The sequence below is a fragment of the Miscanthus floridulus genome, chromosome 7, assembly GCF_019320115.1.
Source record: "Miscanthus floridulus cultivar M001 chromosome 7, ASM1932011v1, whole genome shotgun sequence".
Taxonomy (NCBI): Eukaryota; Viridiplantae; Streptophyta; class Magnoliopsida; order Poales; family Poaceae; genus Miscanthus; species Miscanthus floridulus.
In genome coordinates, this window is record NC_089586.1 from 52,750,843 (window position 1) to 52,777,682 (window position 26,840).

The 26,840-nt window shown below is 47.4% G+C and overlaps 1 pseudogene; it reads left to right on the forward strand.

Moving 5' to 3' along the window:
- The first annotated feature begins 272 nt into the window (after positions 1–272).
- LOC136466997 (phosphoglucan, water dikinase, chloroplastic-like) lies at positions 273–24,207 on the forward strand (annotated as a pseudogene).
- Positions 24,208–26,840: the final 2,633 nt, after the last annotated feature.

A 26,840-nucleotide genomic window follows, 5' to 3' on the forward strand; every position in this document is an offset into this window, starting at 1 on the left:
TCTAAAAGTAAATGGATTCTTGAACTCCTGCATAATTTGTTCTTCCATAAAAAAAATTATGATCTGTGATCTGTGGAGGCTGAAAATAGAAGAAGAGTTGAGGTTGTTGAAACATATGATTGTGTATTATGCTTACTCAAGATTTTTGCCGCTGGACACTCTTTGAGCGGGTTCCACGTTGCCCTGTGTCTGGTTCATCCCGAATCCGCGACACTTCCACCCCTAAAAAAGGCCACCGAAACCGCGTCCACACGTTCCGCTGCCATCACCGCCCTTCTCGCGCCGCGCCCCGCCCCGCCCCGCCCCGAGGCCACTGCCTCCTACTCTCTCAAAGTCGGCCCCCGTTGGGACAAGCGAGGCGACACCGTCGCTGCGAGGATTAGGAGGAAGACATGGCGTCGCTGCGACCGTTCGACCTCTCGCTGGCTGGCGGCAGAGGTGAACCGCGCGGCATGGCCGGCGCCGGAGCTCACCCGCCTGCGCCACCGCTCGCTGCCCCGCTTGCGTCCGCGCTCATCTTCCCCGTGCGCCCGCGAATCCCAGGGAGGACGACTCTGTCCGTCCAAAAAAGAGGGACCCTAGTCACGGCATCAACAACGCATATTCCCAGGTGGGACGGTCCTATCTCGTTCTTGCCTCTCAACCCAAACATCACAAAAGAGGGATCACCCCACCCCCATCCCACCAACCGAACACTACTAAAATAGTACTTGGAGTAAATTCCAAGTATTCAAACATCTGTAGTTAGATAACTTAATTGTAATGTCGCCAGAATATACTTATCGGAACTCATTTGATTTGATAAAAGTATTGTAATTCAATTCAATGCTGGTTCATTGTACATTTTGATCAGTTTTATATTTTTCAATTAATACAAATGACTCTAAATGAAATTCCATGTCTAGCTTTCCATTTACTACTTAATGTGATGTCTTCTGCCCATATGCATTGATGTATGACAAGTAGATCACCTTTTATGAACTAATCCATGGATCTTGTCACAGTTGTTTCTTTACAATATATTTTTCTTCTCTGGCCTATGATCATTATACAGCAGAAAAGATGAAGCAGTTACATGCAAATTCTGCTCTTACACACATGCAACTCTCTGAGTTCTGAAAGTCTGATTTCCAGCAGAGTTTGTTGGCTACACTCACTATTTTTATTCTACAGAACAAAGGAGAAAAAACAAATAGATCCTTCAAAGCAGGATATAGTGCGTCTTCATGTTTGTCTAGATCACCAGGTTATGTTTGGTGAGCATGTTGGCATTATTGGTTCGACAAAAGAGCTTGGCTCATGGAAGAGTCAGGTTGAGATGGATTGGACACCAAATGGTTGGGTCTGCCAGCTTGATCTCCCTGGAGAAACACTTCTGGAGTTCAAGTTTGTGATATTTTTCAATAAAGGCAAGGACAAAATATGGGAGGATGGTGACAACCGTGTAGTTAATTTGCCAAAAAATGGTTCATTTGATATGGCATGCCACTGGAATAAGACAAAAGAGCCTTTAGATCTTTTAGGAACATCAGAGATTAAGTTGTCTGGAGATACTGAGAAGGAGATAGATGAAGATGCTAAACTATCTGGAAATATTGCTCTAGAAGAGATGGGAAATATTGGTAATGCTGGGGATGGCGATCTAACACCAGAACTCGAGTCGAGCACACTTGGTGGCCTATGGCAAGGTAGTGATACAGTTTTTGTGCGGTCAAATGAGCATCGCAATAATGAGAGTGATAGGAAGTGGGACATGACTGGGCTTGATGCAGTATCGTTGAAATTGGTGGAGGGTGATAAAGCATCAAGAAACTGGTGGCGGAAGGTTAGTTGTATTAATTCCCTATTTTTTCTTGTGAAATTTCCATGTGGGTTCATTCTTTTGATCTTAACACCTGGCTGTTTACCTTTTGGTAGTAGTTGTTGTTAGATGTAATTCATAATAGTTGTTAACTGTGATAACTGGGATCTCTTGTGAAGCTATTATCTAGAAGTATAGTATTTATTGCCCAGATCTTTTTTTTTTTGAAGGGACTTAAAGCTAGTGTTATCATTTTTTTGGGTATTATCTAATATATACTGAAATTTCTAGGTAAGTCTGATTCCATTTGTAGAATTTGTAAAGCTTCCAATCGAGATTAATTTAAAGCTGAATGGACTTTCTTTACTAAGTAATGTAAAACCAGGGTATTGCTCAAACTTTTTGCACTTCTGGAGAAAGAAAACTAATTTTATCTACTGGACTATCTATGTGAATTCACTTTGCTATGTTTCTGCAGTTGGAGCTTGTCCGTGGTCTCTTGTCTGAATATGTTCATGGTCAGAGTCACTTGGAGGCTCTTACATATTCTGCTATATATCTAAAGGTCCCCCCTCTTGCACCTTACTGTGCTGTTAGTCAATAGGTGCCACAGATATTCAAATATTCCCCTTGAGCTTTGTTGTCTGGAGACAATGATATTGGTTAAATGGTTTTGGTAACATTCTCAATATCTTCTCTTGATCGCAGTGGATATATACTGGTCAAATACCATGCTTTGAGGATGGTGGTCACCATCGACCCAATAAACATGCTGAGATATCCAGGCAAATTTTTCATGAAATTGAAAGGATATACTATGGGGAAAACACATCAGCTCAGGTTGATTGCTTCATTCCTCATAGTAGTTGTGACATCAACATTGTCCTACAAGTATTTTATTTATATCACTACTTATTTCTATAAAAAAGAACGCCCCATGACTTTGCACTAAGAAGAAACCTCGGCGAAACTAGCTATGAAAACCCCAAATCCTGGCTTCACCGTACAGGGCCGCACTATAACCTGAGCCGGCGACCATTGTCGCTACCCCCGAGATAGTACTGCAACATTATCATAGGTTGGTGTCTTGCCACTATTTTTTTTGGGGAGCTTTTTTTTTATCTTTTTTTTTTCTCTCGAATACGCAAGAGAGCTGCGTATCATTGTATTAAGAGAGGAAAAAACGGTCCGGTACAATTATTCCCCCCTACTCCAGACCGAGCCGTAGGAGGGTCCTGAAACAAAGTTTTTCTAACCAATAAAAACACACACTCTGGGTGAGACCTGACCAACACTCTAACCGCCTACCTACCCTGTCGCTAGAGCTGGACCTAAGGCATCAAGCTTCCGTGCACCCGCAAGACACCACAAGTGGTGTTCATCGCTAAAGGCACGCAACGGGTTATTCATGTTGGGACTGGCACCCTCAAAAAATGCAGGCATTCCTGTGCTTCCAAATCAACCATGCACACATGACCACAAGTGAATGGAATCCTTTCCTCTTGTTCTTTGGGATGCGCTTACTTGCCTTTCTCCACCATTCTGCAAAATTCTGCTCGTTTAAGCTTGGCACCCCATGTTGGAGACCAAGTGGTGACAGGACCCGGAACCAAAACTCGCGTGCAAAGACACAAGAAGTCAGCAGGTGTTGGATGGTTTCATCCGCTTGATCACAAAGCGGGCATTGGTTGGGATGGGGCAAGTTCCGTTTCGCCAAACGGAGGAGGTGGCAGTGACCAGTGAGGATTTTCAATGGTGGGTGGTCGATCATCTCTTTGTCTTACTGTCTACATGTCATGCGCTGGTCTCGTTCCCTTCACGCCTTGGCGGAAAATCTCTCGTTCGCTGCTGACATTGAGTTGCGATGCATTCCCGCTCACGTCTAGGATCAAGACACGCGGAGGGTGGGTGGGTGGGTGGGTGCGGAAGGTGATGGTTAGGTCCTGGTCTTGTTTAGAACCACCCCCACCCTTTCCTTCTCGGTTAGGGTGGGTGGGTGTGGTGTTGTTTTGTTCCGCGAGCTGGGTTTCTTTCTAAATCCTTCTCATCTTGTATTCCTCTACCCCCTGCGTAGTTCGAGAAAAAAAAGTAGGTGACCAAAAGTTCAGAACTACCAAAACCAGGAAAACTATCCCCCAACAAACGTCCTAGCCTGCAACTCCTTGCGCATTTTTGCTTCAGCAGAACACAAGCTACATTCATTTGTGCCTGGCTACAACACCACAATGATATTCAGACTTGAGCTGTTAAAAACACAATCATTCTGATGTTTCCAGATTTCCCAGAACACGCTAATGATAACTGAATTAAGGCCTTCTCTGATCTCCTTCCACACTTCTTTGATTGCCTGGTACCACCATCTTGAGAATCTGCTGATAGAGGCCGGCGCAATGGAATTCAATCCCAATCTTTGGAAGATTCTGTACCATACCTGTCTGGCAAAGGCTGAATTGACTCTTCTGTTTGATCACACAGTGGGCAAGCAGCCAGATGGGGAAGTCCTCTCTTGGCAAGACGAGCGTCTGTCCAACAACGGTTGTTCATTGGAAGCCAAATGAATTTGCAGTGAGGAGGAGCCCATGACTTCCAGATTCTTCTCCAAGGAGCAAAGAAAGCATTTTCACTAGTTTTGCCGAATCTTTACTAGAATATATTGTAAGTTGGGAAAATATGTAGAATAGTAGATTGTATTAGAGCTCGAACAGGCTCAAATGTTCCATTGATGAATAGCAACCAGGATTACAGGGGATAATAGAAGCAGCGATAAAGAGAGAGAGAGAGAGTACAGAGGCGGTAGCCAGGGGTAGTTCCCAGGCAAACAGCCAGGGGAGAGACCAAGGCATCAGCTGACTGGTAATAAATATGCTAACAGATTGATATGTCGAGTACAAGGTACATGTATATATAGGCGTGGATAGGGGCGGCTTATGGATAGAACCATCCTCCGATATCCTTGCCGAATACAACTCAATATACAGCTGTGCCGGGCTTGGAGTCCAAGGCAACACAGCTAAATAGGATGGCGGCTGGGCTAGGGCTGCATGACCAGCCCAAGCCTATATTTGTCTAACATATATGCCTTAATGAAGACAAATATTATTCTATTTTGTAATTCTGACCATTTACATTTTGATTCATATTAATACAGGATTTGCTTGTGATACGCAAGATTCATCCTTGTTTACCTTCATTTAAATCAGAATTTACTGCCTCCGTTCCTCTAACACGAATTCGTGATATTGCTCATCGTAATGACATACCACATGATCTCAAGGTGATGATCACATTTCACAATTTGGGATAACTTCCTCTATGAAATTGTTGCTCAGTCATCTTCTATTATCAACAGCAAGAAATCAAGCATACTATACAAAACAAGCTTCATCGGAATGCTGGCCCTGAGGATCTTATTGCTACTGAAGCCATGCTTGCTAGGATTACTAAGACTCCTGGAGAGTACAATGAAGCTTTTGTTGAACAATTCAAGACGTTTTATAGTGAATTAAAAGATTTCTTTAATGCTGGCAGGTTGTCTAATTCCAAATTTGCCCACATTTTCTGCATTCAGAAATTTTCATTTCACTGTTTGCTATAATAAATTGCTCCTATTAAAGCTACTATTCTTTCAATCATGCTAATCCTGATATCCTATATCCTGCTTAAATTAGCCAGGTTGTCCTTGGTCTCTAGCCACGGTCCTGTGGCCCAGCCGCGCCTTCTGGCCGCGTGCAGCCCTCTTGCACCGCCTGTCTGTACATGCACCCTCACGTGACAAAGATAGTGACATCAGTTTTGAGTTTCTATTCATAACGACTTGTCACCAGAAGTACCAATACAGACATGCATTGGTGATGGTGATGAAGGCAAAAATATTGCACAGGTCATTGGAGTGGATCTGTGTTTTCGTAGAATAACTTGCCTAAAAGCCTAAAATTCTTGTACTAGAAATGGTTTATGTGCAAAACTGAGAAAGTTGAATCTAGAATAATTAAATACTAAGAGTAGTTAAGAGAATAAATCCACTGTATGCCACTAGAGAACTTCCTAACTGTGATTTCCATCAAATAACTCCATTTTCAGTCCATGCCAGCACGGTTTTCATTTTTTTTTCTTGAACACATAGGAGAGTTGCATATCACCATATTAAGCAGAAAAAAGGTAAGATCCCATACAACACACCCGCACACCCAACGCACAGGTCTTGACCCAAAGACCTAAGAAACTCCTTGAGCTGTGGCCAAGAAGTAAGAAATACCATGGGCACCGGCCAGACCCCAAAGGTGAATTTCCTCCCTAGCGAGCAGGAGTGCTTCAGCAATGTTGGGAAGATGGTTTTCAATTTGATTTTGATACTTTTCTCAGTCCATGATATCTGGCAATGACATGGAGTAAAGAAATTAGAATCTTATGGTATGGAATTAACTCTGACTTATTCCATGGAAAGTCATGAAACAAAGAAATATCCAATGGCAAATAATTAATGTCAATATAAATTACTGAATTCGCCCTTAAACCTTCAGACTAGAACGAAATAATTTTGTGAATCATATTTTATTCTCAACCATGCAGGCGAATAATATAAAAGAAGCTTTTATGCTGCATCATCTTTTCTTTGTACTCTGTGGTCAAATACTTCTTGAAATAATTATGTGATACTGTAATGTGGGCTTTGCAGCCTACTGGAGCAAGTGCAATCTATCGAGCAATCTTTGAATGAGTCTGGCTTAGAAGCTCTCTCATCCTTTCTGAAAACCAAAAAGGTTAGTTTTTTTTTTGTGAATTTGCTCTCCACTCCCTAATATAGACAAGTACAATAAGTTTGGAGTTGTTAATTTGTGCTACCATCACGTATTTGCTATTTCTATGTTTTGGCAACTCCATAGAAAACAGTAGCCTCATCTTTGCTGTGATGGGATAAGTCTTTGTGTTGGCTGGTCTTTGTGGGGCTGGTCTTTTGTGGGGCTGCAGCATATGGTCCTTGTGGCTGCATGGTGGTCTTGCTACTCAAGGACAGCATCAAGGACAACATACTTGACTGGCTAGGACAACACCTTAGCATCTAGGACAGCACCTTAGCATCTAGGACAACATCTTAGCATCTAGGACAGCATCTGTTTTAGCATTTTGGCATATGCTTGGCTGATTAGCAGCCTATAAATATGTATCCCCAACCCCTCAGGTTGGTATGACATTTGAAAATAAACTAGAAAATTGCACCAACTTCTAGTGTCATCCTCTCTCGATGAGAGTAAGAATTCTGCTACTACCAAGAGTAAGAATTCAACGACTAACAACTAGTATCAGAGCCGTACTATCCTGTAGCCTGAGCATCTCCTGCTCATCTCCTTTCCCAGCCGCGCAACAGCCCCAGCTGGGAGCAGCAGCAGGCTCCGGCCACTCCTGCTCACTCCTATCCCTCTGCGCAGCTCGTCTGAAGCAGCCCTCTCCCCACGCAGCAGCCCCATGGTAGCGCGTCATGTCCACAGGGCAGTCAGCGCTCGGTCGCCTCGAGCACGCGGCGTCGGCAGGAGGCCGAACTTGCCACGGCAGAGGAACGCGAGCGAGCGGCGGCAGAGACCGCTGCGGCGGCAAGCAGGGCGTCGAGGCTGGCAGCGGTGGGAGCTGGCAGCAGCCAGAGCGGAGGCGGAAGCAGCGGCGGCGGCGGCGGCGGATGCAGCGCGTGCGGCGGCAGCAGAGGTCGAGGCTCTGCGCGGTAGCATCAGCAGCTCCGTTTCTGCTGACGACAGCGCCGACGCGGACCTCGAGCTGCTGGGGAGGGAGGCAGCGCGAGCGCGGGCGGCGCAGTGGGCAGCCGCGTACGCCCACGAGCGCGGCGGTAGCCCAGACAGGCGCGGACGTGCCGGCGGCGCTCCTGGAGGAGGTGCGCACGGCGGTGACGCTCCTGGAGGAGGCGCGCACGGCAACGGTGGCGGATGGGTCGATGGAGAGCGCGGCCTTCACAGGTAGCGTGGCTCTCTCTCCCCGGATCGGTACCGTGGTTACCACGGGCTCCAGGCTGTTGTCAGGGACGTCGGCCCCGGCGGTGGGTGACCTACCCTCACTAAGACCAACTACGTCGAGTGGGCTGCGGTGATGAGGGTAAAGCTCCAGGTGCGGCACATGTGGGAGGCAGTCCGGTACGGCGACGTCGACTACGACCAGGATCGACGGGCGCTGGATGCCCTCATCGCTGCAGTCCCGTCCGAGATGCAGTTCTCGCTTACCAACAAGCGGACTGCCAAGGAGGCTTGGGACGCCATCGCTGCGGCACGCATCGGCAGCGACCGCGTCCGCAAGTCCACACTGCAGGCATTTCGCAAGGAGTGGGAGAACCTGGCCTTCAAGCCACGTGAGGACGTTGATGACTTTGCTCTCCGTCTCAACACTCTGTTGCAGAAGATGGTGCAGTTCGGCGATGACACCTACGGCGAGGAGAGGGCTGTCGAAAAGCTCTTCCGCTGTGTCCCCGAGAAGTACAAGCAGATGGCTCGCTCGATCGAGTCCATGCTGGATCTTTCCACGATGTCGATCGAGGAGGCGATAGGTCGCCTCAAGGTCATCGACAGCGATGAGCCACAGTCTCTCTCGGGGCCCATCACCACTAGCGGGAAGCTCCTTCTCACTCGGGAGCAGTGGGCTGCCTGCCAAGGTCACCGAAAGAAGGGGGAGCCTTCTTCCGCGACAGGCGGCCGCAAGCGTGGCAAGCCGCGCAATACGTGCAGAGACGCCCAGGCCGGGGCGCGAAGACGTGCCGAGGGTGATGCCCGCGGAGACGCCCAGGGCGGCGCCGCCGGCAAGCACAACCCGGCACGAGACGACACCTGCCGCAACTGCGGCCAGCTTGGCCATTGGGCCAAGGACTATCGACAAGCCACGACGCGGCCAGGCCCACATCGCACAGGCGGAGGAGAGCCGGCTCTGTTCATGGCACATGCAAGCATCGAGCTTCCTCCAGCGGCACCGGCCGCAGCGGCTCTCCACCTTGACGAGCCAAAAGCACACGCCCTCCTCGGCGACGGCTCCGGCAACGACAAGACTGACGGGTGGTGCCTCGACACCGACGCCACCCATCACATGACCGGTCGACGGGAGTTCTTCACCGAGCTTGACTCTAGCGTCCGAGGCTCCGTCAAGTTTGGGGATGCCTCCGGCGTGGAGATCAAGGGCGTTGGCTCCGTCATCTTCACCGCCGTGTCTGGTGAGCTTAGGCTGCTCACCGGAGTCTACTACATCCCTGCGTTGAGGAACTCCATCATCAGCTTGGGACAGCTGGAATGAGAACGGTTCGCGCGTGGTGGTTGAGGATGGAGTCATGAGGATTTGGGATCGCCGTCGCCGCCTTCTTGCCAAGGTATCCAGAAGCGCAAATCGACTCTACGTCCTTAACGTGTAGGTGGCACAACCCCTCTGTCTCGCTGCTCGTCGAGATGACGAGGCGTGGCAGTGGCACGAGCGCTTCGGGCACCTTCACTTCGAGGCCCTGAAGCGGCTCAGTGCCACGGAGATGGTGCGAGGCCTGCCGTGCCTCGACCATGTGGAGTAGCTCTGCGACGTCTGCGTGTTGACGAAGTAGAGGCGACTCCCCTTTCCCCAGCGGGCGAGCTTTCGAGCCAAGGAGAGGCTCGAGCTTGTGCACGGGGACTTGTGTGGCCCGGTGACACCGGCCACATCGGGAGGACGACGCTACTTCCTGCTGCTCGTCGACGACCTCTCCCACTACATGTGGGTGATGGTCCTCGGCAGCAAGGGAGAGGCTGCGGACGCCATCAGGCGCTCGCAGGCTGCTGCGGAGGCGGAGTGCGGCCGCAAGCTGCGCGTGCTGCGCACCGACAACGGCGGCTGAATTCACGGACGGCTGAATTTCGCGTCGTACTGCGCTGATGAGGGCATTCAGCGCCACTACTCTGCGCTGTACAACCCGCAGCAGAACGGCATCGTCGAGCGGCGCAACCAGACGGTTGTGGGGATGGCTCGGGCCCTTCTTCAAGCAGAGGGGGATGCCGGCTGTCTTCTGGGGAGAGGCGACGGTGTCGGCCGTCTACATCCTCAACCGCTCGCCTACCAAGGCGCTCGACTGGCAGGACTGCCGTACGAGGCTTGGCATGAGCGTCAAGCCGGCGGTCTCCCACTTGCGGGTCTTCGGATGCCTCGCGTTCGCCAAGGAGCTTGGCCACATCAGCAAGCTCGACGACAGGAGCACTCCAGGAGTGTTCATCGGCTACGCGGATGGGCTCGAAGGCCTACCGCATCCTCGACCCAAAGACAGCGTGTGCACACGGCGCGCGAACGTTGTGTTCAACGAAGGGCGAGGATGGGCGTGGGACAAGGCGGTGGACGACGGCTCGGCTCCGACGTACGACGACTTCACTGTCGAGTACGTTCACTTCGAGGGAGCTAGGGGAGTAGGTAGCTCTTCTTCGACGAGCGCGTCTACCCCAGTCCCCGAGCCTCCACCGACCCCGACGCCTACTACTCTGACAGCACCACGCTCTCCAGCCAGGACCTCGGCTGTGATGAGTTCTTCAGTCGGCTCCACCACAGCCGGCACCGCCACGCACTCCAGCACCGACAGGCACCTCTCCGGGCACGTCTACTCCAACACCAGCTCGTGTCGAGCACAGCCCGGTTGAGCTCGCTACTCCGCTCTCTCATGACAAGGAGCGCATCGACGCGTACCACGACGGCGAGCCGTTGCGGTACCATACGGTGGAGAACCTTCTCGGCGACCAGCCGGTGCCGGGACTGGTGCCTCACGACCTGGAGGCAGCAGTTGCACCTTGCATGTGACGACGGCGAGCCTCGGTCGTTTGCTGAGGCCGAGAAACACGCGGCATGGCACGCCGCGATGCAGTTGGAGATGGATGCGGTTGAGAAGAACCGCACCTGGGAGCTTGCTGACCTTCCTCGTGGTCACCGCGCGATCACCCTTAAGTGGGTGTACAAGCTGAAGAGGGATGAAACCGGCGCCATCGTCAAGCACAAGGCTCGCTTGGTGGCACGAGGTTTCGTGCAGCAGGAGGGGGTCGACTTCGACGACGCCTTTGCTCCCGTGGCACGGATGGAGTCTATGCGACTCCTTGCGCTAGCTGCCCAGGAGGGCTGGCGTGTTCATCACATGGACGTCAAGTCGGCGTTATTAACGGCGACTTGAAGGAGGAGGTCTACGTGAACCAGCCGCCGGGATTTGCGATCCCTGACAAGGAGGGCAAGGTGCTCCGCCTGCGCAAGGCCCTCTATAGCTTGCGGCAGGCACCGAGGGCGTGGAATGCCAAGCTGGATTCCACGCTAAAGGGGATGGGCTTCGAGCAAAGCCCGCACGAGGCGGCCATCTACCGACGGGGCAGTGGAGGAAATGCCCTGCTGGTGGGTGTCTACGTCGACGACTTGGTGATCACCGGCACCAAGGATGCGGAGGTGGCGGCATTCAAGGAAGAGATGAAGGCCACTTTCCATATGAGTGACCTGGGGCCTCTCTCCTTCTACCTGGGAATCGAGGTGCACCAGGATGACTCCGGGATCACGCTTCGACAGACTGCCTACGCCAAGCGCGTCATTGAGCTAGCTGGGCTCACCGACTGCAACCTAGCTCTCACTCCGATGGAGGAGAGGCTGAAGCTGAGCCACGACAGCACGACGGAGGAAGTGGACGCTACGCAGTACCGGCGTCTTGTGGGGAGCCTTCGCTACCTCGCCCACACACGGCCGGACTTGGCATTCTCCGTCGGCTACGTTAGTCGGTTCATGCAGCGACCGACGACGGAGCACCAGCAGGCTGTGAAGAGGATCATCCGCTACGTTGTGGGGACTCTCGACCACGGCGTCTACTACCCTAGGTGCCCTGGGGCGGCACACTTCGTCGGGTACAGCGACAGCGACCACGTCGGCGACATCGACACCAGCAAGAGCACGAGTGGGATCCTCTTCCTCCTCGGCAAGTGCCTCGTTAGCTGGCAGTCGGTCAAGCAGCAGGTGGTGGCCCTGTCCAGCTGCGAGGCCGAGTACATAGCGGCCTCCACCTCTTCGACTCAGGCGCTCTGGCTCGCTCGACTGCTTGGTGATCTCCTCGGCAGAGACACTAGAGCGGTGGAGCTCAGGATGGACAGCAAGTCCGCTCTAGCCCTGGCAAAGAACCGCGTTTTCCAATGAACGGAGTAAGCACATCCGGGTGAGGTACCTACTTCATCCGAGGCTGTTTGGAGGAAGGGAGCATCAAGGCAAGCTACATCAACACCAAGGATCAGCTTGCGGATCTGCTTACCAAGCCTCTTGGGAGGATCAAGTTCCTTGAGCTCTGCTCCAGGACCGGGATGTTTCAACTTTCCCACAAGACGACGCACAAGACTTAGGGGGAGAGTGATGGGATAAGTCTCTGTGTTGGCTAGTCTTTGTGGGGCTGGTCTTTTGTAGGGGCTGCAGCATATGGTCCTTATGGCTGCATTGGCTGCATGGTGGTCTTGCTGCTCAAGGACAGCATCAAGGATAATATCCTTGACTAGGCTAGGACAAGCACCTTAGCATCTAGGACAGCATCTTGATAAGCATATTAGCATCTAGGACAAGCATCTGTTTTAGCATCTTGGCATATGCTTGGACTGGCTAGCAGCCTATAAATATGTATCCCCAACCCTATCAGGTTGGTATGGACATTTGGAAATAAACCAGAAAATTTCCCCAACTCCTAGTGTCATCCTCTCTCGATGAGAGTAAGAATTCTGCTACTACCAAGAGTAAGAATTCAGCGACTAACATGCTGATGTACTTAAGTTCTGTTAGTATTCATGCCTTGCTGGGTTCGATGCTATGTCTAGTTGGATAATGTTATTGGCCCTGGTGTACGCCCTGCAACCCAGATTCAAGTCCCTTTAACTAACTTGAATTTGGGAGCCTATTCTTCTTAATATCTGACTAAGTTCCTCCTAGTGTGAGTTTTTCTAATAAGTAAACAGCTGTTACTGCTTATGTTTAACCAGTTTACTGAGTGATGGACCTGCGGCTCATCAGTGTAATGGCCATTTCATACGTGAATATGTGATTCTATTGATTTTCTCAGAATTTAGACCAACTGGAAGATGCAAAAGATTTGGATGAAAATGGTGGCGTTCAAGTTTTGCTGAAGACCTTGCTATCGTTATCTTATCTAAGATCAATTCTAATGAAGGGTCTGGAAAGTGGCCTTAGAAATGATGCTCCAGACAGTGCTATTGCAATGCGACAAAAGGTTATTTTGTCAAAACACAATTGAGAAAGTATGGGTTGAAATTGGATGCATGTATTTCAATTAAATTGATTGTTGAGGTTTTGCAGTGGCGTCTTTGTGAGATTGGGCTTGAGGATTATTCGTTTGTATTGTTAAGTAGGTAATGACATAGTTGAAATTAAATTTGTTTCTTTTTCAATTATGATGCTTCCATACATACTTTGTTTCTCATGGAAGCTAATGTGGTTTTATTTTCGTTGCTATGGTACCATAACAGATACATCAATGCTCTTGAAGCTTTAGGTGGATCAGCTTCACTTGCAGAGGATCTTCCTACAAATACAAGTCTATGGGATGATGCCCTTGATGCCCTTGTCATTGGCATAAATCAAGTTAGCTTTTCAGGTTGGAAACCAAATGAGTGTACTGCAATAGTGAATGAGCTTCTTTCTTGGAAGCAGAAAGGTCTATCTGAATTTGAAGGTACAATTTCTCCTTTAATATATGTCATGCATGAATGTGCATCCCTGCTTGTGTTCTCATTGTGGTGAGGAGTACCCTTCAACTACTGTTGTCATGTACATAGGCAGTGAGGATGGAAAGTGTATTTGGGCACTGAGACTCAAAGCCACTCTTGATAGATCACGAAGACTAACAGAAGAATACTCTGAAGCACTTCTTTCTATATTCCCTGAAAAAGTCAAGGTGAGTTTACTGAATGAAGAGTAGATGAGTCCTGTGATCATAAGTTTATCATATGCTATTCTGCGCTCCACCTATTTTTCCCCTTGAATATGTTATTAACCTTGGGGATCTGAGAAGTTTTTTTTAACACTTCAGTAGTAGTGGAGATGGCTGTTACTAACCTTGGAGATTTGAGAAGATGAGCACTCCAGTAGTGGAGATGACTATATATATAGGAGCCTCATGGACCATATAGGCCTATAGTAGATGGACCTTCATACACTTTAACACCCCGCTTCAAACTCAAGGTGGAAGTGGAGCATCTGAAGCATTGAGTTTGAGCAAGTGAAGCCGATGCTGCTCACGGGTTTGTGCTTTAGCGAAGAAATATGCCACTTGGTGAAGATCTCAACATATTGAGATGACGTTGGCACATGGAGAACGCGGGCACCACCAATGGGAACTCGCTCCCAAACAAAGTGAGATCGATCTCAATGTGTTTGGTGCTTTGATGCTGAACCGGGTTGGAGGACATGTAGACCACATTGATGTTGTAGACCAGGGTAGCACGGCAGGGCGGTGAGTGAAGCTCGCACAGAACAACATTAGCCACAACGCGGTACTCGGCTTCTGCATTGGACTGAGATACAGTGATCTGCTGTTTGGAGGGCTAGGACACAGGGTTGTCCCCGAGGAAGACCGCGTAGCCCGAGGTGGACCTGAGATGTAGAGTGCAGTGAATGTACCTCAAAACGCGCTTGAGAGCTGCATGATGAGATTTCCGAGGTCATGCATATGGAGACAGACTTGTTGAACAGCATAGGGGATATCCGGTCGTCGCTGACCGAGGCGCTATCCATGGCCGACAAGAATGTACCGGTTCTGTGAGAGAAACAAGCCGTCGGCATTGCGCTGAACTTGCATCCTAAGAAAGTGATGTAGCTCACCCAGGTCCTTCATCTAGAACTCCTGTTGCAAGGCATGGGTGGTGTGGCGAAGGAGAGCTGCTGATAATGCAGTGAGGACAATGTCGTCGACATAGAGAAGCAAGTAGATGACATCGTTTCCTCAGCGGAATACAAACAGCGACAAGTCTGACTTGGCTTCCACGAAGCCGAGTGAGAGCAGGTAGGCGGTGAATTGGCTTCAACACATAGCCTAGTATAAAAAGCAAACTAAACCCTAAACTAGATGTCTCTTGTAATATGAAATCCTGCTTGTTTAATTTATATTGTTTTGACACCATGGATTTGCTTTTACTCTCCAAATGTTGCATTTTGTGATGGGGGACCTGATGTGGCGTAGAGGAGTGCAATGTCTTGGCGGGGAAAATGTTAAGGAGCAGCGTGGTGGTACTAAGGCTTTCAACCCAATAACGAGGAGGGAGACTGGCCTGAAACAAGACGGAGTGGACGACATTGTTGAGGCTGTGAATGGGAAGGTGTACTAGGGCAACTTCCTCGAGGACAACTTCGTCGAGGACGTGGCAGGAGTACTTCTCGAGGATGAGAAGGATCTAATGGCTCCAACAGGTGCAATTGTCGGAGTCAGTGTCGAGGATGGCGGGGATGAGGTTGCGGATGTTCTACACGTTGACTGCCTGAGCGTGCAAATTGATGATGGCAACGACCTCATGGACCAACAGGGCATTGTGAAGGTGCTGGTGAGGGCCGTCCAGGGGTGGTTGACTTGAAGTCCTTGTCGGTTGCGATGGCCTGTTCGTGGGCTGCACGGGCTGAGGGTGCGCATGGCCGCTGTGACGGCCCTTTTGTGGGCCGCACGGTCGAGGGTGTTGCTGGCGCGCGCGACAGCCATGTCGCACGCCTGGGCGGCAGTGGAGGCTTCCCTCTCGGCAGCTTGGGCGTGAGCAAGGGAAGCAGTTCCTCTAGAGTTGGTGCTTCTTGGGCACGAGCATGGGATGCAGTTCGTCTGCAGTTGGTGCTTCTGCAGTTGGGTGACTGGCAGGTCAATCAGGGCCACCCTCCAGTCACACAACTGCAGGGGCACCAACTGGAGATCTCGTTCTTGAGCAAGGGCCGCCTCATGCGCGGCCTTGGCCTTGCGGTGGTGGGCGGCAGCACTATGCCTAGGGGTGTCCGCGTCAGTAGCAGTGTTCGCAACGGCGGCTGCTGCCGTAGCAGCCTTGGCCTCTGCATCAGCAGCTGCGGTTGCAGCGAGGTTGGCCTCCTCATCGTTCTCGGAAGGAAGGCGGCGCCGCAGCGGCGTTGGCCTCTGCATTGGTGGCTGCGGTTGCAGTGAGGTTGGCCTCATCGATCGCGAGACAGGTGGAGACTGCAGCAGCCAAGGGAAGAATAGGGGACTTCCGGATATGGTGGACGCAACATGAGGGGATCAAGCGTGGGAATTGTAGCGGGCGAGAGGCCAGCCCATGAAGAGGTGCAGCTGCGTGGGCGCGCTAGGGCAGTGGAAGGATTAGGGTTTAACATCAGTGTTATCCTAAATGCTAAACGCTAAACCGTAAACAGTCGGTCACTTACCGTTTAGCCATTATTCGGGCTAAACGGCCACTTAAATGGGCAAAACAGACGTTTAAACGGGATTAAACTGTCAATTAAATGGAAACGACGTACCAACATTTAGCATTTAAATGGTCTGTAAACGAGCTGAACGATCAGTTTAGGCGAACAATGTTTAACCTAGACTAGTGATACCATGAATGCAAAGGTATTGCACGGGAAAACAACAGATTGATTAGGGCTGTAGAGTACAGGCACATATATAGGCAAGGATGATCTAGGGTTGGTTTATAGAAGTATGGCCACCATCGGATATCATTGCCTATTATGTCTAATGATCAATCTATAGAAAACCATGACAGGCTCTAGGCCCAGATGCGTATTTGTCTAACAGTGACAGTGAGATAAACAAGGCTTCCCACAATATGACGATATCTAGAGGGATCCCCAAGTGGTGTTCCATCAGTAGGGAGAAGGTCCAAGTGAAGATCAATAGGTGTTGTAGTCGTTTGATTATCAGTAATGCCAGAACGGGCAATATGATCTTGGAATGAGAGAGATAGTATCCCTCAGCAGAATGCAACACCTCAATTCTGAGGAAATAACAGAGAGGCCCAAATCAGACATTTGAAATTGCTCACTGAGTTGCTTCCTCAGAAAATGTCCATTGCTTATTGCTTGACTGAGATAAAACATCATGATAATGTCCATTGCTTATTCCTCAGAAAGGGTTGTTCTATATGATCTTTGCTTATTTATTTGCATCATTTTTTTTTTGCTTCATTCATGGGTTAGGAAGCTAGGAAAGATCTGTAAATGTGGTTGGATTGCAAGTTACAAGAAGGTGGGAGCAGGACATATTTGTATGAGGTCCATGCTTAATCCAAAATAAAATTTGTTTCCTTATATGAGGAGTTGCTAAAAAATAAAGTACAAAAAATTAGAGACCAATTTCAACACTTTAAGCAAACATTTGTGCATGCTATGTTCAATAGAACATAAGCCAACATTTCCATTTATTCTCACACTTTAACTTTCTTGTGAATTGTGGGTAAATTTTCAGATTGATTGTCTACATATGTAGGTTCTTGGGAAAGCCCTTGGAATACCAGAGAACAGTGTGAGAACATACACTGAGGCTGAAATTCGTGCTGGGTAATGTTTTCTTTGGAGCAACAGAAGAGTACTGAGTGCTCCTGCACATCGTTTGGGCGATACTGATATTAATATCAATCTGATTGATGTGAATCTAACTATTTAGATTTGTTTTAGTGTTATTTTTCAGGTCTCGAAACTTTGCACTGTACTTTTAAAAGCAACTCGAGCAGTTCTTGGATCGTCTGTGTGGGATGTTCTTGTTCCTGGAGTGGCCCATGGAGCCTTGATACAGGTGTGGGCAACTTCCATTTGCTCCTTTTGCCCTGTTGTTGTGTTCTCACTGTAATCGATGTAAGTTTATTTCGTGAATCCCACACCATGACCACAAAAAAATTTGACAATTTGCTCTTTTTTTTTTTATCGAGATGTAATTTCGAACATGTTGCAGTATGAAAAGATCAAACATTTTATCATTCAAATGATCAGCTTATATACTGAACAATTGTCAGTCACATATGGTTTATGCACGACTTAAGCTTCATTGAATGATTAAAAAGAGCTAAAAGATAGATTTGATGATAATTCATATTTCATAATAAATCATCCATGTAAATTGTTGTAGAAAACTGAAGCATAGACCATAAGACAGGTTTCTGTCAGACCAGGATATTTGAGCTTAGCATTATTTCAGTTATGATTCATGAGTTGGGTTTGACCTTGGTTCATTAAAAATTCTGGCCTACCCTTGAGTCTTTAAAAATTAGACTGGTGGGAGGAGACATCTGCTGGGCATTTTAATTAAAACTGACCCTAGACTCTTACCCATCTAGAATGGCCACAAAGGTTGGTTTCACAATCGGCAATTACATCCTGTTGGTGGCAGCTATTTTAGGGTATAGAGTGTGAGCCAACGATGGGCCTTTATTAGCCCAGCCTGAAATTCGGTCACATGGGGAGTCGAATGTAGGACCTATGGTGCTACCTGTGAGCTCTTCTAACCAGTCAAGTTGCAGGCTCGTTCACCCCTTTAGTCTTTAAAACCATCCCAACCCATCCTTGCTTGCCATATTTAAGTTGAAAAATCATGTGTTTATTAGTTTATAGCATTATTTCTTTGGTTATAGTTCATTTTTTCAGGTTGAAAGAATAGCTCCTGGATCATTGCCATCATCCATCAAAGAACCTGTCGTGCTAGTTGTAAACAAGGCTGATGGAGATGAAGAGGTATCTATAAACAATTAAATCCTTGGTTTGTTGTTGTTGTCTTGACAACTTCCTGATATCGCAAAGGTTTGGCTCCTCATTTGACAGGTCAAAGCTGCTGGGGATAACATAGTGGGCGTTATTCTTCTACAAGAATTACCTCACCTATCACATCTTGGTGTTAGAGCTCGTCAAGTTAGTACCAAAAGCCTCATTTTATTTAATTATGGTTTCCCTTTTTAATGAATTCCACTGCACTTTTTCGAAAAAGAAAAAAAAAGAATGCTACTTACATATGTTTCCAGGAGAAAGTTGTATTTGTAACTTGTGAAGACGATGACACGATTACGAACACGAGGTTACTTGAGGGAAAATATGTCAGGTTAGGTTCTATTTTACTAACATTTCATTCCATTCTGATATGGACTGTGTTGCTCCCATGTCATGGAAAAAAGATTTTCTTATTTCTTAAATGAACAAATTTAATAATTACTGGTGTCTTACGCATCTTATATGATAATTAACTATCATAAAGAAAGTTAGAACATTTCACAATGTTGCCTGATCTCAAAATTGTATAATTCAGATGGAAAATCATATGGCGCCAGGGGGGCTGGCGCTCTCGTTCTAAAATACCATGTTGCAATGTTTCAAAAATCATCACAAAATCATGTATTTTAGCTATACTTATCTTTATTTGTGCTACGTACATGATTTTTGTGATGATTTTTGAAACATTGCAACATGGTAATTTAGCTAACGAGGGCGCCAGCCCCCCCTAGGCACCAAATCCGCACTCAATTCAGATTTGAGTTTTAAACTGTTAGTTGACTATTCTGTGGAGATTCAATTGTATATCGATATAGATTTAATTGATTTGTTTCATTTATTGCATAAGAATTATTTCTTTGTTATATTGGTAGCCTTAATGCTTCCTCTTATGGGTACTTTTGATATGGCACCAATTGTAATCCTGCGTGATTCTATTTGATCAATAATGAAATATATACACAAGCACCCGGGCCCTTTTGGCTGTGTGCAGCATTGCCCCTCATCTGTTCTCCCCCTCTCATTTCTACATGGTATCAGTTTGATCCTGCCCTTTTCTGTTAGCCTACTGATGGCAAGCGCTTGCTGTGGCTCCTCCCTCATGCCATGTTGACTCAGGCCAGCAGGTCAGCAGGGAACCGTATCAGGGACTAGTTCTTTGTGTTAGATATGCATATATCTAGGGGTCTAATTGTATATAGCTTTCTTGTAACTTAAGTCATACCTGACTATATATATAAAAGCCACCCAACCAAGGGGTGTAAGACATAATCTGCTGCTGATCTCCTTCTCTGATTCTGCATCAGGGGCAGGCACTCGGTCAGCTCCTGGTTGCTGTAGAGTGTAAGGCAATAGGCCACCTCTAGTACATGTAGTTGGTAGAAGGCTACATCAGCCATGTCTTGGTAGTGGGCTGATCTAAGCCAATGTACTAGTAGTACTAGGAGTAGATGGGGCTGTACTCAGCCATACTCTTGTGTACCATATAGTTGGTACAAAGGTAGCCGCTCACCGCCGACAAGCACTTGCAAGCATCATGGTGTCAGCGGGCCGATCCCTATCAAGGCGTGTAGGGAGGTGCCAAGATCAGGAAGTGTGTCACCTAGGTCATCCTCTTTGCCCTCCGCCAACTCCAAAAGGAAGACACCTTTGGCCGAGCACCTGTGCTCCAACGTATACTTCTCGTGGGCAGAAATAGCATTGCCCACTTTGACGCTTCTCGGCCATCTCCTCCGGGTTTAGGTAGCTGGAAGCTGTGCACGGGGCCCGTCGGGCTTGCCATAGGGCTGTCGTGGCCCCTGATGTCATCGTTAGTCGTGGGCGGCGCCCGTGGTCACGCTGCGGGTTTGGGCGTGCTGGAAGATGAGACACCGAACACTTCCTGTTGGTGACGTTCATAAGCACGTGCCAAACTCATCGCCGTTTGCAGGTTCGATGGCCACTGGAGCTTGACGTCGGAAGCTAGCAGCTGGTCTAGCTCGGTGGTGAAGAGGTCCACCTTGTGCTACGGAGTGAGGCCATCACAGTGGGACAGGAGGGCGAGGAAGCGCCGCTGGTAGTCCTCCATGGAGCCTGCACGTTGGAGGGCCTTGAGTTTGCGGAGGTTGTTTGAGCAGATCGGAGGGGCGAAACCGGAGGGTTCAAAGCGGAGGTTGATGAAGTCGACGAAGCGAGGTCAGGAAACGATCGCGAAGTCCTACTCCATCTGGTAGTACCAGTTCGTCGTGGCTCTGTCCAGGTGAAGTGACGCCATCCACTTTTCTTCCTCCAGTGTGCGGTGGCCACGAAAGTAGTTGTCGCACTTGTTTAGCCATGTGAGAGGATCAAACTCGCCATCGAAGGGGATTGCGGCGGAAGTCGCTGCCTGCCACCACCATCGCCCCCCCCCCCCCCTCCCCCCCCCCCCCCCCCCCCCCCGTGGCCACGGTCGCCATGGTGGAGGCTTCGGTGAAGTCGCCGGAGTCCTTGCCCAACTGGAACTTTTTGGTCCGGGCGACCCGCTTGTCCAGTTGTTGAGGGTGGTGAGCTGCCCCAAAATGCGATCCAGCTTGGCTGCCGTCTCAGCAGGATCAGGAACCGCCGGACATGGTGGTCGATGCCTTGTGAGTGGTCTCTGATACCAAATTGATATGGCGTGGAGTGCAAGAGTAGTAGGGATTGGGAGCAAGAGTGAAAGGGGATAGCGAGGCTGACGCCACCTTCGATGGAAACCCCACCCCGATACCGGGAGGTTTTTTGCCTTCTTCGATGATAATGTTTACAGCAACTAGAGTGCCCAGGTGCACTTCTTAACAAACTCGGTAACAATTCTCCTAAATATCCTCCCTGCAATCCCCCTTCCTAACCGACCCAGCCTCTGGTCAATCCTAGCCATGGCTTGGGCTCGGTGGACACCTAGGGCGTCGCCTATATTGGTGGCCCATGAATGTGTCCACAGCTTATTACATGCAGACAAGAACAGGTGGATGAGTCTGTCCTATTTTGAAGTTACAAATCTAAAAGTTCTTTTTTCTAATGAAGGGATGTGTGGAAGTAGAATTTTCAGTTGCATACTGAAGTAGTAAACCTGACTACTAATTAAGCACCACTTAGTGGTATTGAAGTAGTATGCTACTGCTATGCACCCTCTACGTGAATATGTTTGGTGAGTTTTGGTGTTCCTTTTTACAGGTTGGGTGCATCATCCAATAATGTTGATCTTTCAGTTGTTTCAAACAAAGATGAGTGTGCTGCCATGTCTTCAGAGTCATCCAGTGGAGGAAATCTATTTGCACAGCAATCCTCACTACTGCTGACTACAGACAAGAAGTTAAAATTGTCTGAGGTTAAGTTTCTTTTGCTTCAAATCATCTAATCAAAGCATGCCAATCCATCACATCTTGCTGACTACATGTTACAATGCATGTTTTTTACACTTGCTCCTACTTACTTTTTTTTTTCTTTTCCCTAACCCTAAGGGGCCTTCACTTCAGCAAAAGAGCTATACTTCAGGAGCGAATGGTATGTCTGGTGTGCTCGAGCTTTCAGAGGCATCAATTGAATCATCTGGTGCAAAAGCTGCTGCATGTGGAACTCTTTCGGTTCTTTCCTCAGTGTCAAATAAAGGTACCAATTTCAGTTGAGATATCCATCAAATTCATGTCGATTTGTGTTACCTACTTTGTTGTGAATCGATACCTTACAAGGTTCGCAAGATATCTCTGATGATAGGGAATCAAGGTAGTTATCATGCTCATTCGCAGAGCAAAATGTCATGTTTAGGAATGTTCTTGAATTTGACAAGTATCATTTATACAACCAGTCAATTTGCCTGGACGTTATTAGTATGTTGCTGCTTATTAACAGTGAAAAGTATTAAACAGGGCAGATAACTTGCATTCCACCAATCCATATTTGTAGAATATATACACCCATGGTATCATTCAAAGCAAGTAAATCTAGCTGATAATGCTGTAGATTCCTCCTTTAATAAATAACAAATGATTAAACATAGTGCTTAACCAAGGTGATCAAGAATAAGCCTAGTTTTCATGTAACAATAACAAAGAATGTTGTGATAGCTTTTTATCTGCTAGAATGGCAAAAATGATACTGTTAAGGTCGTTTCTGCTGGTCGTGTTTCTTGTAGATTGTGGTGCGAATCTAGCCTAGTTCCTGGGGTGTGGCTGTGTGTGTTTGTTCCTGTACTCGGGAAAGGGTCCTTCTAGACTCGTGTACTACCTTTTTTCTACCTTTAATGAAATGGTGCGCAGCTCTCCTTAGTAGTTCGAGAAAAAAGGTCGTTTCTGCTGCATGATAGTGTTTATGGATCCATAGACCTTGTACATTATGTACATTAAGAAAAAACTTATAGGAGTACAACAGAACTGCAAGCTTATAGTAGTATGGCCGAACTGCTATCTTGAAAGTCTTATGTTCCATTTCATATTATCTTTACATTTTTCATTGATTATTGGGCAGTTTACAATGACCAAGGAACTCCAGCAGCATTCAGAGTTCCTGCAGGTGCTTGTCATTCCCTTTGGATCCATGGAGGACGCCTTCAAGAAAAGTGGATCACTCAAATCCTACACTAACCTTCTAGAGAGGATCGAAACAGCTCAAATTGAAAATGGTGAACTTGATAGCCTATCCTCGGAGCTTCAAGCCACTGTTTCACTTCTTTCTCCATCGGAAGAAATCATTGAATCTTTGAAAAAAATATTTGATCAGAATGTTCGACTAATTGTCAGATCTACTGCTAATGTGGAGGATTTGGCTGGAATGTCTGCTGCTGGACTCTATGAATCAATTCCTAATGTCAGTCTCTCTGACCCTAGTTCCTTTGGAGCTGCGGTTGGACAGGTTTGGGCATCATTATACACAAGGAGAGCAATCCTTAGCCGTCGAGCGGCTGGTGTACCTCAGAGAGACGCAAAGATGGCGGTTCTTGTGCAAGAAATGCTGCAGCCAGACCTCTCCTTTGTGCTTCATACAATTAGCCCAGTTGACCATGATCCCAAGTTAGTAGAGGCTGAGGTTGCCCCTGGTCTTGGAGAAACCCTCGCTTCTGGAACCCGTGGCACTCCATGGAGACTCTCATGTCACAAGTTTGATGGCAAAGTCACAACTCTAGCTTTTGCGAATTTCAGTGAGGAGATGGTGGTGCTCAACTCTGGCCCTACTGATGGTGGAGTGATTCGTAGGACCGTAGATTACAGCAAGAAGCCGTTATCTGTTGATGCAACCTTTAGGGGGCAGTTTGGTCAGCGCCTTGCCGCCATTGGACAGTATCTGGAACAGAAGTTCGGAAGTGCCCAAGATGTGGAAGGTTGCCTGGTTGGCCAAGATATATTTATAGTTCAGAGCAGGCCACAACCATAATAAACAAAAAGTTCTGCTAAGATGAGTGTGGTTACCTGGTTAGCTGAATAAAAATGGATACTGGCTGAAGAAATTTAAGGACTCTGTAGCACGCATAGCAGTGATAGAGTCTTTTTAATATGTTACCTCAGGTAAAATAATAATTTGGCACAGGTTCAGCCATTCACTTGTATCGATTTTGTGAAAAACTTACTGTTACGACTTCTAATGACCTTTTGGATATACAATGAAAATCTACGGGATGTATAAGAGCATCTCCAGCAATACTATTCAAAATAGACCCCCTACTTGTATGTTTGGGTAGTCATCTATTTTGATACTATCTATTTTTTGCTTCCAACTAGCAATATTTACCTAAACTATGGCTCTCAAATTTATTTGAGAAAATTTCGTGTGTGCCATTGAATGATTCCATTAATTCCGGGCAAACCACTGAATCTTTGATCTGGACATGAGTGCCATTGAAATTGTTTTTTCGTTCCATGAGTGCCACTGCGCGTCTGTAGTGCAGCAAACAACAATTATCTCCAGGTTAAAAAGACACTTATGCCCCTCCTTCATAGATGTGCAGCAAAATTCACATTCTATGTGTGCCACTACATGAGTTATGTCGTATTTTGGCTGACATAAATACATGGACATAGAGTAATTAGCATCATAAACATGTGACCAGCAAGGATTTAGATTAATTAAAATAAAACCAGCAAGGTAATTAGCATACCTGAAACCTGAGCCGCCCCTACTTATCACCTCTCCAATTTCATCTAAACCTTCAAGCACATCCATATCCAAATTTTTGCTCCTCTCCTTTAGGTTTTTCACAATATGGGGTAATATCTTGCCTTCCATCTTTCGTGCAATTTTCCTCCTTTTATTCCACTTGACCATGAACTTTTGTCTGATCACGTCCATAAGATCATCTAAGTTCCGATCTTTTTCACTCTTGATCCAGTTGTTGAAGCTCTCAGCTAGATTGTTAGTGACATAATCTACCTTAGACAGAGTTGAAAACTGGCTTCTGGTCCACAATTTGGTGTGATTTTGCCTTAGATACTTCACTACAGCAGGTTTAGCTTCAGCCATTTCATGCCAATGCTTGTTAAAATAGTATGAATTCCAAGAATATGCAGCAGGCCACAAGTTCTTATCAAATACCTTTCCATGATACCTCTTTTTAAAGTTACTAACCAAATGCACCATGCACTCCCTATGCTCTACATTTGGAAAAACAGCAGCTACACCTGCCATGATTGCTTGACCTGCATCAGTACATATCGACAATCCTGGTGGTGTGCCTATAGCATTCTTGAGTTGCTGAAAAAACCAACTCCAATTCTCAGTGGTCTCTGAGTCAAACACTCTAAGTCCAACTGGATACATCCAGTTGTGCCCATCTACTGCACAAGCTACTGCTAGCTAACCCTTGAACTTACCGGTCAAAAATGTGCTATCAGCAGCCAAATAGGGCCTACATCCTCTAAGAAAACCATTGACACATGGTTTTAGTGCAAAAAATAGCCTTCTAAACCTGATCTTCTCCTCGATGGTGTAGTGATCTATGACGACTAAACTGCCAGGACATGCCTCTTCAACTGCTGCTTTGAATCTGTATAGGTTGTTGAAGCTAGTGTCCCAATCACCAAACATTGTTTCAGCGCCAACTCTTTACCATAAAAACCCTTTTATATGACACAACAACTTTATGTGTATCTTTGATCCTTCTCTATAGTTCCTTAGGTCCAATGCTAGCATCTTCCACTAACCAATCCTTAACCTTCTCACAAACCCAAAACTGAGTGGCTTGCGGCACGTTTCCTTTCCTCCTTTTACTCTCACAATTATGATCATCGGGGTTTTTCTTCACCTGTCAAACAAAACCAGCAATGTCGTTAGCATCATAAATATGTAAAAAATTGGAAAGGACTCGCGTTTACCTTAACTGTAACCTTGTCTTGCATTGTTGATGCATGGATCCTCCACGGACACCCTTCTGATTTGGATGAGCAATGTGCCCTAAACCTCCCTGGATCACTCTTCTCAGTGTTATATTCAAACTCATGCTTGATTGAATGCTGAGCAATAGCCAACTTAAACACATTCATGTTGGGATAAATGATGCCTACTACCATTGGTGGGTCATTAACATCATAAACAATTTCTGGTTCTTAGGTGTGGTGGGTCCTACTGCTCCTCATCATCAGATGAGGCATCATCAGTTCCATAGCCTGATTCAGAATCAGAGCTGGGCACATAGTCTCCTTTGGGCGTTGGCTGTGTAGGACATGCAGTCATGATCACCTCATCACTCATCAATCATCATCATCATCTCCAGCATGCTCATTTTGTGGGAAAGGATTCTCAAGTGCTGACCGGACGCTGGCTCCGGTTGGACCGGACACTGGCTGTAGGGTCCGATTAGTTTATTTGATCAAGGAGATTGTGTTTGGTGCGACCGGACGCTGAGTGGTTGAGTGACCGGACGCTGAGGGCCAGCGTCCGGTCGACTCCAGTAAGGTTCCAGAAGAGAAAATCTACGATTAGACGCGTCCGGTCAGTACTGACTGGACCCTGGGGGTTCAGCATCCGGTCGAGTACAGTAAGGTTCCAGTGAGGGTTAAATGCGACCGGACGCGTCCGGTCAGTGATGATTGGACGCTGCGAGCGTCCAGTCAACACTTAAACACTGGTGTGCGGGTTGAACTGACCGGAGCATCTGGTCAACATGACCAGAGCGTTTGGTCAACATGACCGTCTGGTCAACATGACCGTTCGGTCACCCCGCAGAGGCACATAATGATTCGTTTTTCAGCCCACGTTATAAATAGAAGCTCCACTCGTGCGTGGAGTTACTTTTGCTCATTCCAACAGCTGAGAAACACGTTTATGAGTGTCAAGAAGAGCAAGGTCCTAGTGAGGTGATTGAGATTTGAGAATCCAAGAGAGTAGCCTCATTAGTGAAGCAAGAGTA